Source organism: Salvelinus alpinus, chromosome 2 (assembly GCF_045679555.1).
Source record: "Salvelinus alpinus chromosome 2, SLU_Salpinus.1, whole genome shotgun sequence".
Lineage (NCBI taxonomy): Eukaryota > Metazoa > Chordata > Actinopteri > Salmoniformes > Salmonidae > Salvelinus > Salvelinus alpinus.
This window is the reverse complement of record NC_092087.1, coordinates 96,421,657-96,433,210: the sequence shown is the minus strand read 5'-3', so window position 1 is coordinate 96,433,210 and position 11,554 is coordinate 96,421,657. Positions and strand designations below refer to the sequence as shown.

The following is an 11,554-nucleotide window of genomic DNA, read 5'->3' as shown; positions in this document are numbered from 1 at the left end:
TTGGCAGTAGAATGGCCTTACTGAAGAGCTCAGTGACTTTCAACGTGGCACCGTCATAGGATGCCACCTTTCCAACAACTCCGTTCATAAAGTTTCTCCCCTGCTAGAGCTGCCCAGGTCAACAAGTGCAGTTATTGTGAATTGGAAATGTCTAGGAGCAACAACGGCTCAGCCGCAAAGTGGTAGGCCACACAAGCTCACAGAACGAGACTGCTGAGTGCTGCAGCGTGTAAAAATAGTCTGTCCTCGGTTGCAACACTCACCACCGAGTTCCAATCTGCATCTGGAAGCAACGTCAGCACAATAACTTTTTTTCAGGAGGTCATGAAATGGGTTTCCATGGTAGCCGCACACAAGCCTAAGATCACCATGCACAATGCCAAGCGTCGGCTGGAGTGGTGTAAAGATTGCCGACATTGGAGGAAAAGCGTTTTCTGGAGTGTTGAATCACGCGTCACCATCTGTCAGTCTGACGGACAAATCTGGATTTGGAGGAGTCCAGGAGAACGCTACCTGCCTGAATGCATAGTGCCAACTGTAAAGTTTGGTGGAGGAGGAATAATGGTCTGGGGCTCTTTTTCATGGTTCGGGCTGTGGCAACAGTTTGGGGAATGCCCTTTCCTGTTTTAGTATGACAATGACCCCGTGCACAAAGCAAGGTCCATACAGAAGTGGATTGTCGAGATGGGTGTGGAAGAACTTGACTGGCCTGCACAGAGCCCTGACCTCAACCCCATCGAACACCTTAGGGATGAATTGGAACGCCGACTGCAAGCCAGTGCTAATCTCCCAACTTCAAGTCCCAGCAGCAATGTTCCAACATCTAGTGGAAAGCCTTCTCAGAAGAGTGGAGGCTGTTATAGCAGCAAAGGGGAGACCAACTCCATATTAGTGCCGGTGATTTTGGAATGAGATGGTTGACGAGCAGGCGTCCACATACTTTTGGTCATGTAGTGTATTTATCTCGAGTTTGACAGTCGATATGAGTCCCTTTAGCATCCCTTTGACATTTTAAGTAGAAATTGTGCACCAATATTGCTTTTAAAAGCCTGTTATATTAAATGAAATGCTCTGATTTCTAATATAAATAAAGACTTGCTAAAGTGCCAAAAATTCATGCATTTTGGAATGTCCCTATGTGTGCCCTCTGTGACTTCTAGGAAGATTTTAACCTCCTTAACCCCAAAATGTCTCCAAGTTTTCATCATAATTGTATCATTGCTAGTTGTTTTGTTGCTTTGACAAATACATTTTGGAAGATTATTATTTATTTCATGTGATTCATTTTCAGGAAAATTTTAATTGAATGTTTTAATATGATGAATCTGTTATTTTTTTCAAAGCAAACATTGAACATCTAATAGTCAAATCTTTGTGTAAAAGCAGGTGAGCTAGTTCTTCTCTTTTTGGCCATTTTCTGGTGTTTTGTGGTGGAAAACGGAATGGATCGAGCATAACACGTCAACCCCGTTACCCTTAGATAGACAGGCTAGAAATGTTTCAACAAGAAACACATTTTTGTGAAGCTTGCATTCAATTGCCCTTCCCTGTTGCACACAGCAAGCTTGTCACGAGGGGATTCGTGGCTGATTTCAGATGAAAACCTCCAACTTGTTAAGGTCCACCCTGTTACCTTATTTAAGAGTCTCTTACTATAGTATTTATTTAGTTGAACCTCTTGAGATGGGAAAACATGTGTTTTATTAAGTTGAACATGTTCTCTTTGTGACGGAATGTTAAAATTAGGTGAAATAAAACGTTTTCATTCGCCAAGTTTCACTACCCAAAAGGGACTCATTATGTGGAACGGCCCATGTTCTATTGAAGATTCTGGAGGAGCTTTTATTCGTCTCACATTTCAGTTGGCTAAAACGGTCCAGTAGGATTCTTATGACTTACATATCACCAGTACAGTATTTCAATCATCTTATCCACTCATATTGCTGACTGCGATATAACTGTCTCAAACTTTAATTACACTCTGAAGTTAACCGCTGAGCAGCTGAGCTGGCTTCAATGATGACCTTTATTTATGACCTTTTCTGTTGGCCATACATTTTCTGAGCGATAACTGAGCTTCACTCAAGGCAAAATATACATACCCTACAAAGGACTAAATGTATGAAAATAAATGTGCCAAATGATTTCCTATGGTCTGAAATGGCACACTGAGAGAACTCATCAAATGACAGCTTGGATGTTGAGAAACACAATTTGATGTAGAAGTGGGGTATGAAACATTTTGCGATATCATATATTCTGAAATGGTAAAAAATTATGTGAATAAAGAATACACCCCCAAGTCAGGAAAGTTTACAAGTTGAACAAGCCTTATAGGAACGATGAGTTAAGGGACCTGGGGTCTGTAATGTGAGGAGCCCTTATTTATACAGTGTAAAGAAAGGAATACAAGAGGCCATCTTAGAAAGCATGTGTTTATTAAAGACTGTCTATTCTAACACAGATATCAGAGAGGGCAGTTACTACACCTTGAGTAGGTACAGATATGAAATAGTCTACAGTTCTGGAACCTAATAAGTTAGGAACAAAACAACACAAAAAATTCCATTGGAAGTTCAGGAAGAGCAGGGGGGGGGTTAAACTCTGATAACACACAGGTACTTAATGAAGAGCAGGGGGGAGGTTGAACTCTGATAACAAACAGGTACTTAATGAAGAGCAGGGGGGAGTTGAACTCTGATAACACACAGGTACTTAATGAAGAGCAGGGGGGGGGGTTAAACTCTGATAACACACAGGTACTTAATGAAGAGCAGGGGGGGTTGAACTCTGATAACACACAGGTACTTAATGAAGAGCAGGGGGGAGGTTGAACTCTGATAACAAACAGGTACTTAATGAAGAGCAGGGGGGAGGTTGAACTCTGATAACACACAGGTACTTAATGAAGAGCAGGGGGGGGGGGTTAAACTCTGATAACACACAGGTACTTAATGAAGAGCAGGGGGGTTGAACTCTGATAACACACAGGTACTTAATGAAGGGCAGGGGGGGTTGAACTCTGATAACACACAGGTACTTAATGAAGAGCAGGGGGGGTTGAACTCTGATAACACACAGGTACTTAATGAAGAGCAGGGGGGGTTAAACTCTGATAACACACAGGTACTTAATGAAGAGCAGGGGGGGTTAAACTCTGATAACACACAGGTACTTAATGAAGAGCAGGGGGGGTTAAACTCTGATAACACACAGGTACTTAATGAAGAGCAGGGGGGGTTAAACTCTGATAACACACAGGTACTTAATGAAGAGCAGGGGACCTTGAACTCTGATAACACACAGGTACTTAATGAAGAGCAGGGGGGGTTAAACTCTGATAACACACAGGTGCTTTTAGCTTTGATGCCCCATCATCGTGGAACATTTTGCAAAAGGATTCAAAGGTGGATCATTTCATTCTGATGGATGATTTTAAATCCCAGATTGAAGGGCACTTTTTGGGGGGGTTACAGGAAAAACAAAAACACTGAAAGGTATTGGTTATGTATTCCAAACTGCATCAGCATGTGTCCTGTTCTGGAAAAGGTTTTTAAAAAAAAAAAGGTATAAAAAAATGAACATGTCCGTAACAGAGAAGGAAATTATTTTGTAGGTGTTCCCAAGTTTGCGCCTATAGCAAACATACAGCAAAGTGCATGTGCATGTATAGACTGTGTAGGTCTCTATCTCTCACACCTGACTCTTCTCTTTGTGTCAGAATGGGTTTAAACGCCATCCATTTCATTTATTTGTATTCTTGTATGTATTTACAGTGCATTCGGAAAGTATTCAGACCCCTTGACTTTTTCCACATTTTGTTACGTTACAGCCTTATTCTAAAATTGATTACATAGTTTCCCCCCCCTCATTAATCTACACACAAACTCAGTACTTGGTTGAAGCACCTTTGGCAGCGATTACAGACTCGAGTCTTCTTGGGTATGACACTACAAGCGTGGGACACCTGTATTTGGGGAGTTTCTCCCATTTTTCTCTGCAGATCCTCTCAAGCTCTGTCAGGTTGGATGGGGAGCGTCGCTGCACAGCTATTTTCAGGTCTCTCCAGAGATGTTAGATTGGGTCCAAGTCCGGGCTCTGGCTGGGCCACTCAAGGACATTCAGAGACTTGTCACGAAGCCATGCCTGCATTGTCTTGGCTGTGTGCTTAGGGTTGTTGTCCTGTTGGAAGGTGAACCTTTGCCCCAGTCTGAGGTCCTGAGCGCTCTGGAGCAGGTATTCATCAAGGATCTCTCTGTACTTTGTTCCGTTGATCTTTCCCTTGATCCTGACTAGTCTCCAAGTCCCTGCCGCTGAAAAACATCCCGCAGCATGATGCTGCCACCACTGTGTTTCACCGTAGGGATGGTGCCAGGATTCCTCCAGATGTGAAGCTTGGCATTCAGGGACAATAATTCAATATTGGTTTCATCAGACCAGAGAATCTTGTTTTCATGGTCTAAGAGTCCTTTTGGTGCCTTTTGGCAAACTCCAAGCGGGCTGTCATGTGCCTTTTACTGAGGAGAGGCTTCTGCCTGGCCACTCAACCATAAAGGCCTGATTGGTGGAGTGCTGCAGAGATTGTTGTATTTCTGGAAGGTTCTCCCATCCCCACAGAGGAACTCTGGAGATCTGTCAGTGACCATTGGGTTCTTGGTCACCTCCCTGACCAAGGACCTTCTCCCCCGATTACTCAGTTTGGCCCGGCGACCAGTTCTAGGTAGTCTTGGTGGTTCCAAAATTCTTCCATTTAATAATGATGGATGCCACTGTGTTCTTGGGTACCTTTTTGGTACCCTTCCCCAGATCTGTGCCTCAATGCAATCCTGTCTCGGAGATCTATAGACAATTCCTTCGACCTCATGGCTTGGTATTTGCTCTGACATGCACAGTCAACTGTGGGACCTTAAATAGACAGGTGTGTGCCTTTCCAAATAATGTCCAATCAATTTAATTTACCACAGGTGGACTGCAATCAAGTTGTAGAAACAGCTCTATGATGATCAATGGTAACAGGATGCACCTGAGCTCAATATCGAGTTTCATAGCAGAGGGTCTGAATACTTATGTAAATAAGGTATTTCTGTTTTTGTATTTTTTATAAATGTGGAACAAATTCTAAAAACCTGTTTTGACTTTGTCATTATGGGGTATTGTGTGTAGATTGATGAGGCAAAAAAAGTAATTTAATCCATTTCAGAATAAGGCGTTAACGTAACAAAATGTGGAAAAGGTCAAGGGGTCTGAATACTTTCCGAACGGACTGTATTTATTTGTTACCTCTCTAGGGTTATTGTTATTGCTTAGATAACCTTAAAGAAACCTCATAGGGGGAATCTGCTGGATTCACTAGTTGAGCAGGGCTCTGACCATCTGGAAGGACCCCATCAAAGCCTTTTCATTTCTTGGACTGTGCTCTCATCTTCACTGCAGCCAAGGTTTATTGTTTGGTATATCTGCCAACGCAGCCTAATTCTGGCACCGATACCACTGTTATTAGACAATATATTTACTTGCCGTGTTTGTGGGTGGAGAGAACATTAGCACCATGCAGACTAAATGTTTATGACATTAAGTTATTTTAATGTGCAAAGATCTTGCATGATCTATGCCCTGTATTTTTGTATTTGAGGGAGATGTTTCTCTAAGCTCCAAACTTGCTCTGGGCAGAAGTTTACCCTCCGGGATAAAACTGACCTTAGATCAGTGTCAGAGGAATATGTACAGCTGTCATACCCAACTAGACAACTGTGCATTTGGCTACAAAGACCTCAACTGACTTTACAGCCATGGTCTTCTCACAATGCAGTGAGCACTGTATCGTTGTATTTTAAAATGTTAGACAAACCACTTCCCATGATACAATAGCTTGTCATTTAGTGGGTTAGGCCAATAGTCTACCCTTTTGCAGTGTGACTTATCAAGGATACGTATCACGTGTGTACAACTGGTGTTGGGACTTTAATAGATAATAGATGTACAGTGAAAACAAGTGGGACGTTTATCCTAACTGAGTGCAGTGAACCACTTCTATATGGAAATGAAAGGGGTGTAAAAAGGCAGAGGAGAGGTGATTGGGGAGTCGTAACAGGTTTGGAGGATAGGGGTGTAATTAGGAGCAATTGGGAGTCCTGTAGGAGTGGCATGACCCTTCCCAACAAGTTGATTTTGCCAAAGAATGTTTACATTGACAAGATATTTAAGTGACCACTCTAACAATGGAAATACATGTCTTCAAAGATGGAAGGCGGGCGGGAGGAGGCAAGATTAGGTGGGACCATTTTAGCCAATGAGAGGACAGACATGCGTGTTAACAACAGATAGACAGAGGACTCATATTTGTATCTGTGTCATTATAGTGTCTGTGACAGCATGGGCAGTGCCATTATAGTGTCTGTGACAGCAGACCATTTTAGAGTAGTCAATTCTATTCTTCTTCATTGGCTGATGGCTCCCAACTCATAGGAATCCCAACCTGATTTCTAGTAATTCAGGGCTAAATTGAAGGTTATGATCATTTGCTTTAGCTGAACCCACTGTGTTAGTGCTGGGCTGGAATAAAAGCCTGCACAACATGTGGATGGGCTGTCCAGAACAGGAGTTGAAGGCCCCTGATATGCTGTTATTAACTGTCAGATGTCATTAAGCTATGTAGTAAACTGTCATTGTAAAATGGTTATTGTACATTTGTATTTTAGCAGGGCCTTGGGCCTTGGGACTTGGGGGGGATCGGATAGTAACTGCTGATCCAATACATTTTGTTCTGTAAAATGACCTGCAAAGTAGTTGGCCTGAGACACCCCAGTGCCTTGGCTCACGTCAGCATTTTTTTTTTACATGATTCAATCCATTAAAATGTCATACCCATTAAAAATCTAAATCTGGATGTGGTATGTCACATGCTGTGGCATGGACCCACAAAACATCCAAGCTTGGCTCGTTTAATTCAGATTTTATTTTCCAGGTCACATGTCTTGCTGTAAATCTATTATGGTGTCAGCAATGTGAGGACCTTATGGTTGACTAATAAGGTCAGAATAATGTGCTGGCCTGTATCAGATCTCTCTGTGGTCTACAGTAAAGGTATGAGGTTTTCACCTTTCAGCATGCAGTGTGAAGTCAATGGAGGACTAAATGTAATATTAATCTAATACATTTACAAGGAGAAACACTTGGATCAAATGGGGTGCTGTTGGGTTTTTCAGCAAGTTGTACAGATCTTTGGACAAACAAGTCCACCATTATTACCCCATCAGTGACCTTCTCCAACCATGGCCGTGTTCCGAACCTGGCAGCCTAAAGTCATTTGGGATTTCTTCATGCTTCATGACCCTGCGTCATAGAGATGGTATCAAACCACATCTGCTGAGCTGTTCTTGAAACTCCAATTTGATCCCAATACAGTCGAAGCAAACTAAAGCCACAGATCATTTACAATCCCAATATGACCATGTTCAGAAACGGGTGTGTCAGAAATACATCCAGTTTCCACAGCGACATATCTAAGGTCATTTTGCTTTGCTTTATTGGAAGATCTGCTGCCATTTGCGCCAGAGGATATGACCATACAGACTCCACTAGATGGCCAGAGGATATGACCATACAGACTCCACTAGATGGCCAGAGGATATCACCAGAGGATATGACCATACAGACTCCACTAGATGGCCAGAGGATATGACCATACAGATGGACCCACCAATGATCAATGTTTAGAAGTGGAATACTTCACATTCTGTAGCAAAATTGGAAGACTGATTTAAATCATGGGGAAATTGGGAAGTGTTCCTGTCTGCCGGTGAATGAGTTGAATAAGTGTTGAATGGAAGGTTGTCCAGTTTAACTGCTGCTTTGGTAATAGTCTTAATCTCCATAGTGGGAACCTCTGCTTCTTTGTCCTGCAATTTATCCCACTGTCAGGGCCATGTACCAAAAAGTAATACTATATCAAACAGTCATAATAACAGTAAACTTTAATATTGCAATCATCTAAATAATGTTGTACTCAACTTGTTGGATTGGAATCAGGGTTGTGTTCATTAGGTACAGTGTAGCAAAACATTAAGAAGCTGGTGGCCACCGGCTTCTTATGAAGGCATTGATCAATGCTCAATGTTAAATTCAAGTGTTTCTACCATCACATCTAAGCCAACATGTCAACAATTTCAATGAAATGTAGCAAATTAACTTGTATGGAGTTACAAAACACTCCCCGCCTCTCGTCATGTACTGCTCAGCCGTTAACGATAACCACATATCTGATTTTAACAGGGTCATTAAATGTTACAAATGTTCCAACTTAAATTATTTATTTCTCAATTATGCTTTAAGATACAAATGTCAAATATATGTCAACAATCCTTTTTCCAAATGACCCTTCTATGGATTAAATGTTGTGATAATCCCCCAAAATCATGGACTTTTTTTCTAGTTTCTTGAGGAATCACCCTAATACCTTTCTAATAGCTACAAGAATGTGGTACACAGACTGACTATCTTAGATAACCTTCCTTTCTCAAGTAGTTAATGCTTCCTCTTCCAACCTATTCATAATCCACTTCCCTCTTGCTGCATTCCAGGTGACTATCTAATGAAGCTGGTTGAGAGAATGCCACGATTGTGCAAAGCTGTCATTAAGGCAAAGGGTGGCTACTTTGAAGAATCTCAAATATAAAATATATTTTGATTTGTTTAACACTTTTTTGGTTACGACATGATTCCATACAGTATGTGTTATTTCATAGTTGTGATATCTTTACTGTTGTTCTACGACGAAGAAAATAGTAAAAATAAAGAAACCCTTGAATGAGTAGGTGTGTCCAAACTTTTGACCCGTACTGTCAAATTAGTGGATTCGGCTATTTCAGCCACACCCATTGTGGACGGGTGTATAAAATCGAGCATACAGCAATGTAATCTCCATAGACAAACATTGGCAGAAGAATGGTCTTACTGAAGAGCTCAGTGACTTTCAATGTGGCACCGTAAAATACCTGCCCTAATCGAGCTGTCCCGGCCAACTGTAGGTGCTGTTACTGTGAAGTGGAAACGTCTAGGAGCAACAACGGCTCAGCCGTGAAGTGGTAAGCCACACAAGCTCACAGAACGGGACCGCAGAGTTCTGTCGCTGGCTTATGTTTTTGTTTGAATGATGCATCTGGACACAGTACCAGCTTCTTGTTTCATCTGGCTGCTGGTTCCTTCATTTGAGGAGTCACCTGAAGCTTGAGAGGAATAGGAGATCCAGTAGGAATGCAGTGCTGAGGCAGAAGGCTCAGTGAGGACGACTGGTTACTACTCTGAACTGTATATGTGGAGAGCTTTCTGGCGCCCAGAGCTGCTGAGGCAAAGGGCTCAGTGAGGACGACTGGCTACTACTCTGAACTGTATTTGTGGAGAGCTTTCTGTCGCACTGAGCTGTAATTTACGGTAGTCCATACACACTTCCTTCCAGGGGAAGCCCTTGCTGAGTACAGCCGTGGTCCTAAAACATTCACACACGTTGTCTATAAATATGCTAGGATGGAGAGGTTAACTGTTTCGGCAATGCTTTAGGCTTCTCCAATTCCCCAATGCTTTAGGTTCCTCCGATTCCCCAATGCTTTAGGCTTCTCCAATTCCCCAATGCTTTCGGCTCCTCCGATTCCCCAATGCTTTAGGCTTCTCCAATTCCCCAATGCTTTAGGCTCCTCCGATTCCCCAATGCTTTAGGCTCCTCCGATTCTCTTCAATGATCTCTTTCAGGGACATCCAAAAACTTTTGCAGTGTCAAGTATAAAAAGGCCCTGGGACATTAGTACCCTCTATTGATGAGTAGTTACTACATGTTGTTTGGAGATTTGGGACATTAGTACCCTCTATTGATGAGTAGTTACTACATGTTGTTTGGAGATTTTGTAATAAAGAGTAAGGCGCTTGAGGTGGGTCATGTTCATTAATACTTCCCAACTGTCTCCTCGGGGACAACCAGATGTTTCACAAATGTGTTGTAGCCCTGAACTGGCACACCTGACTCTATTAGTCAAGGACTTGGAGATAGTTGGCTGTTGGAATCAGCTGTACCAGTTGGAGGTCACAACACATATATGACACGTCAGGTGGTCCCCGTGGAGACGGTTGGGAAACCCTGCATTAGAGCACGCAATGAAAAATATCTTCAAACATTTTGCAAAGGAAAACTAAAATGTATGGTTAGCCCTTGGCAATAGAATATCTGAAAGTTATGCAACATCATGTTTCTGATTGTTTGCCAGACGTCTTGGACATTGTATACTAGAAAACCAGTCAGTATCTGGTGTGACCACCAATTTCCTCATGCAGCGCAACACATCTCCTTCGCATATTGTTGATCAGGCTGTTTACTGCAGCCTGTGGAATGCTGTACCACTCCTCTTCAATGGCGGTGCGAAGTTGCTGGATATTGGCGGGAACTGGAACATGCTGTCTGTCATACATGCTCAATGAGTGACATGTCTTGTGGGCCTCAGGACAACAACAATGACAATGGGCCTCAGGATCACGTCAAGGTATCTTTGTGCATTCAAATTGCCATCGATAAAATGCAATTGTCTTTGTTGTCCGTAAGTTATTCCTGCCATACCAGAACCCCACTGCCTCCATTGGGCGCATCAGCAAACCGCTCACCCACACGACGCCATACACGTGGTCTGAGGTTGTGAGGCTTGTTGGACATACTGCCAAAACTTGACAGCGTGCCAATGCCCATCTAAGGTGAGCATTTGCCCACTGAAGTTGGTTACGACGTTGAACTTCAGTCAGGTCAAGACCCTGGTGAGGACGATGAGCACACAGATTAGCAGTTTGTGCAGAAATTCTTTGGTTGGGCAAACCCACAGTTTTATTATCTGTCTGGGTGGCTGGTCTCAGACAGGTGACATTCTGTGGCAACACCTCAGATGGACATTCCTGCAGTCAGCATGCCAATTGCACGCTCCCTCAAGATTCAGATCATCGGCGTCCAAATCACTAAGGATTTTAAATGGCCCACACACACTTGTGTTTCTTCTACTTCAGGAGGTTGAAAAGGTTTGGGCCCTGAAATCCTACAAAAGTTCTACAGCTGTACCATTGAGAGCCTATTGACTGGCTGCATCACTACTTGGTATGGTAATAGCATCGCCCTCGATCACATGGCACTACAGAGGGTGGTGCAGACAGCCCAGTACTCCCTGCCATCCAAGACCTCTATATCAGGCGGTGTGAAAGGAAGGCCCGGAAAATCATTAAAGACTCCAGCAACCCAACCATAGACTTTTCTCTCCGTTTCCGCACGACCACCGGTACCGGTGCATCAAGTCTGACACCAACAGACTTCTGAACTGCTTCTATCCACAAACCATAAGACTGCTAAATTGCTATCTGAGTTGACCCTTGACATTTAATTTTTTTGCACTGTCTCTATGCACAGGCACAGGGCCCCAAACATACAAACACTCACTCCATAATTTGCCTACACACACATAATATGCATACATTTATACTGACTCTACACACACACCCACTCACATACAATCCTCATATACGCTGCTGCTCC

The 11,554-nt window shown here is 42.8% G+C and overlaps 1 long non-coding RNA gene across 1 annotated transcript in view; it reads right to left on the bottom strand.

The window, feature by feature from the left end:
- The window catches only part of LOC139568332 (uncharacterized), a 49,103-nt gene that overhangs the window by 32,205 nt on the left and 5,344 nt on the right, over nucleotides 1-11,554 (bottom strand). The window lies entirely within an intron of this gene.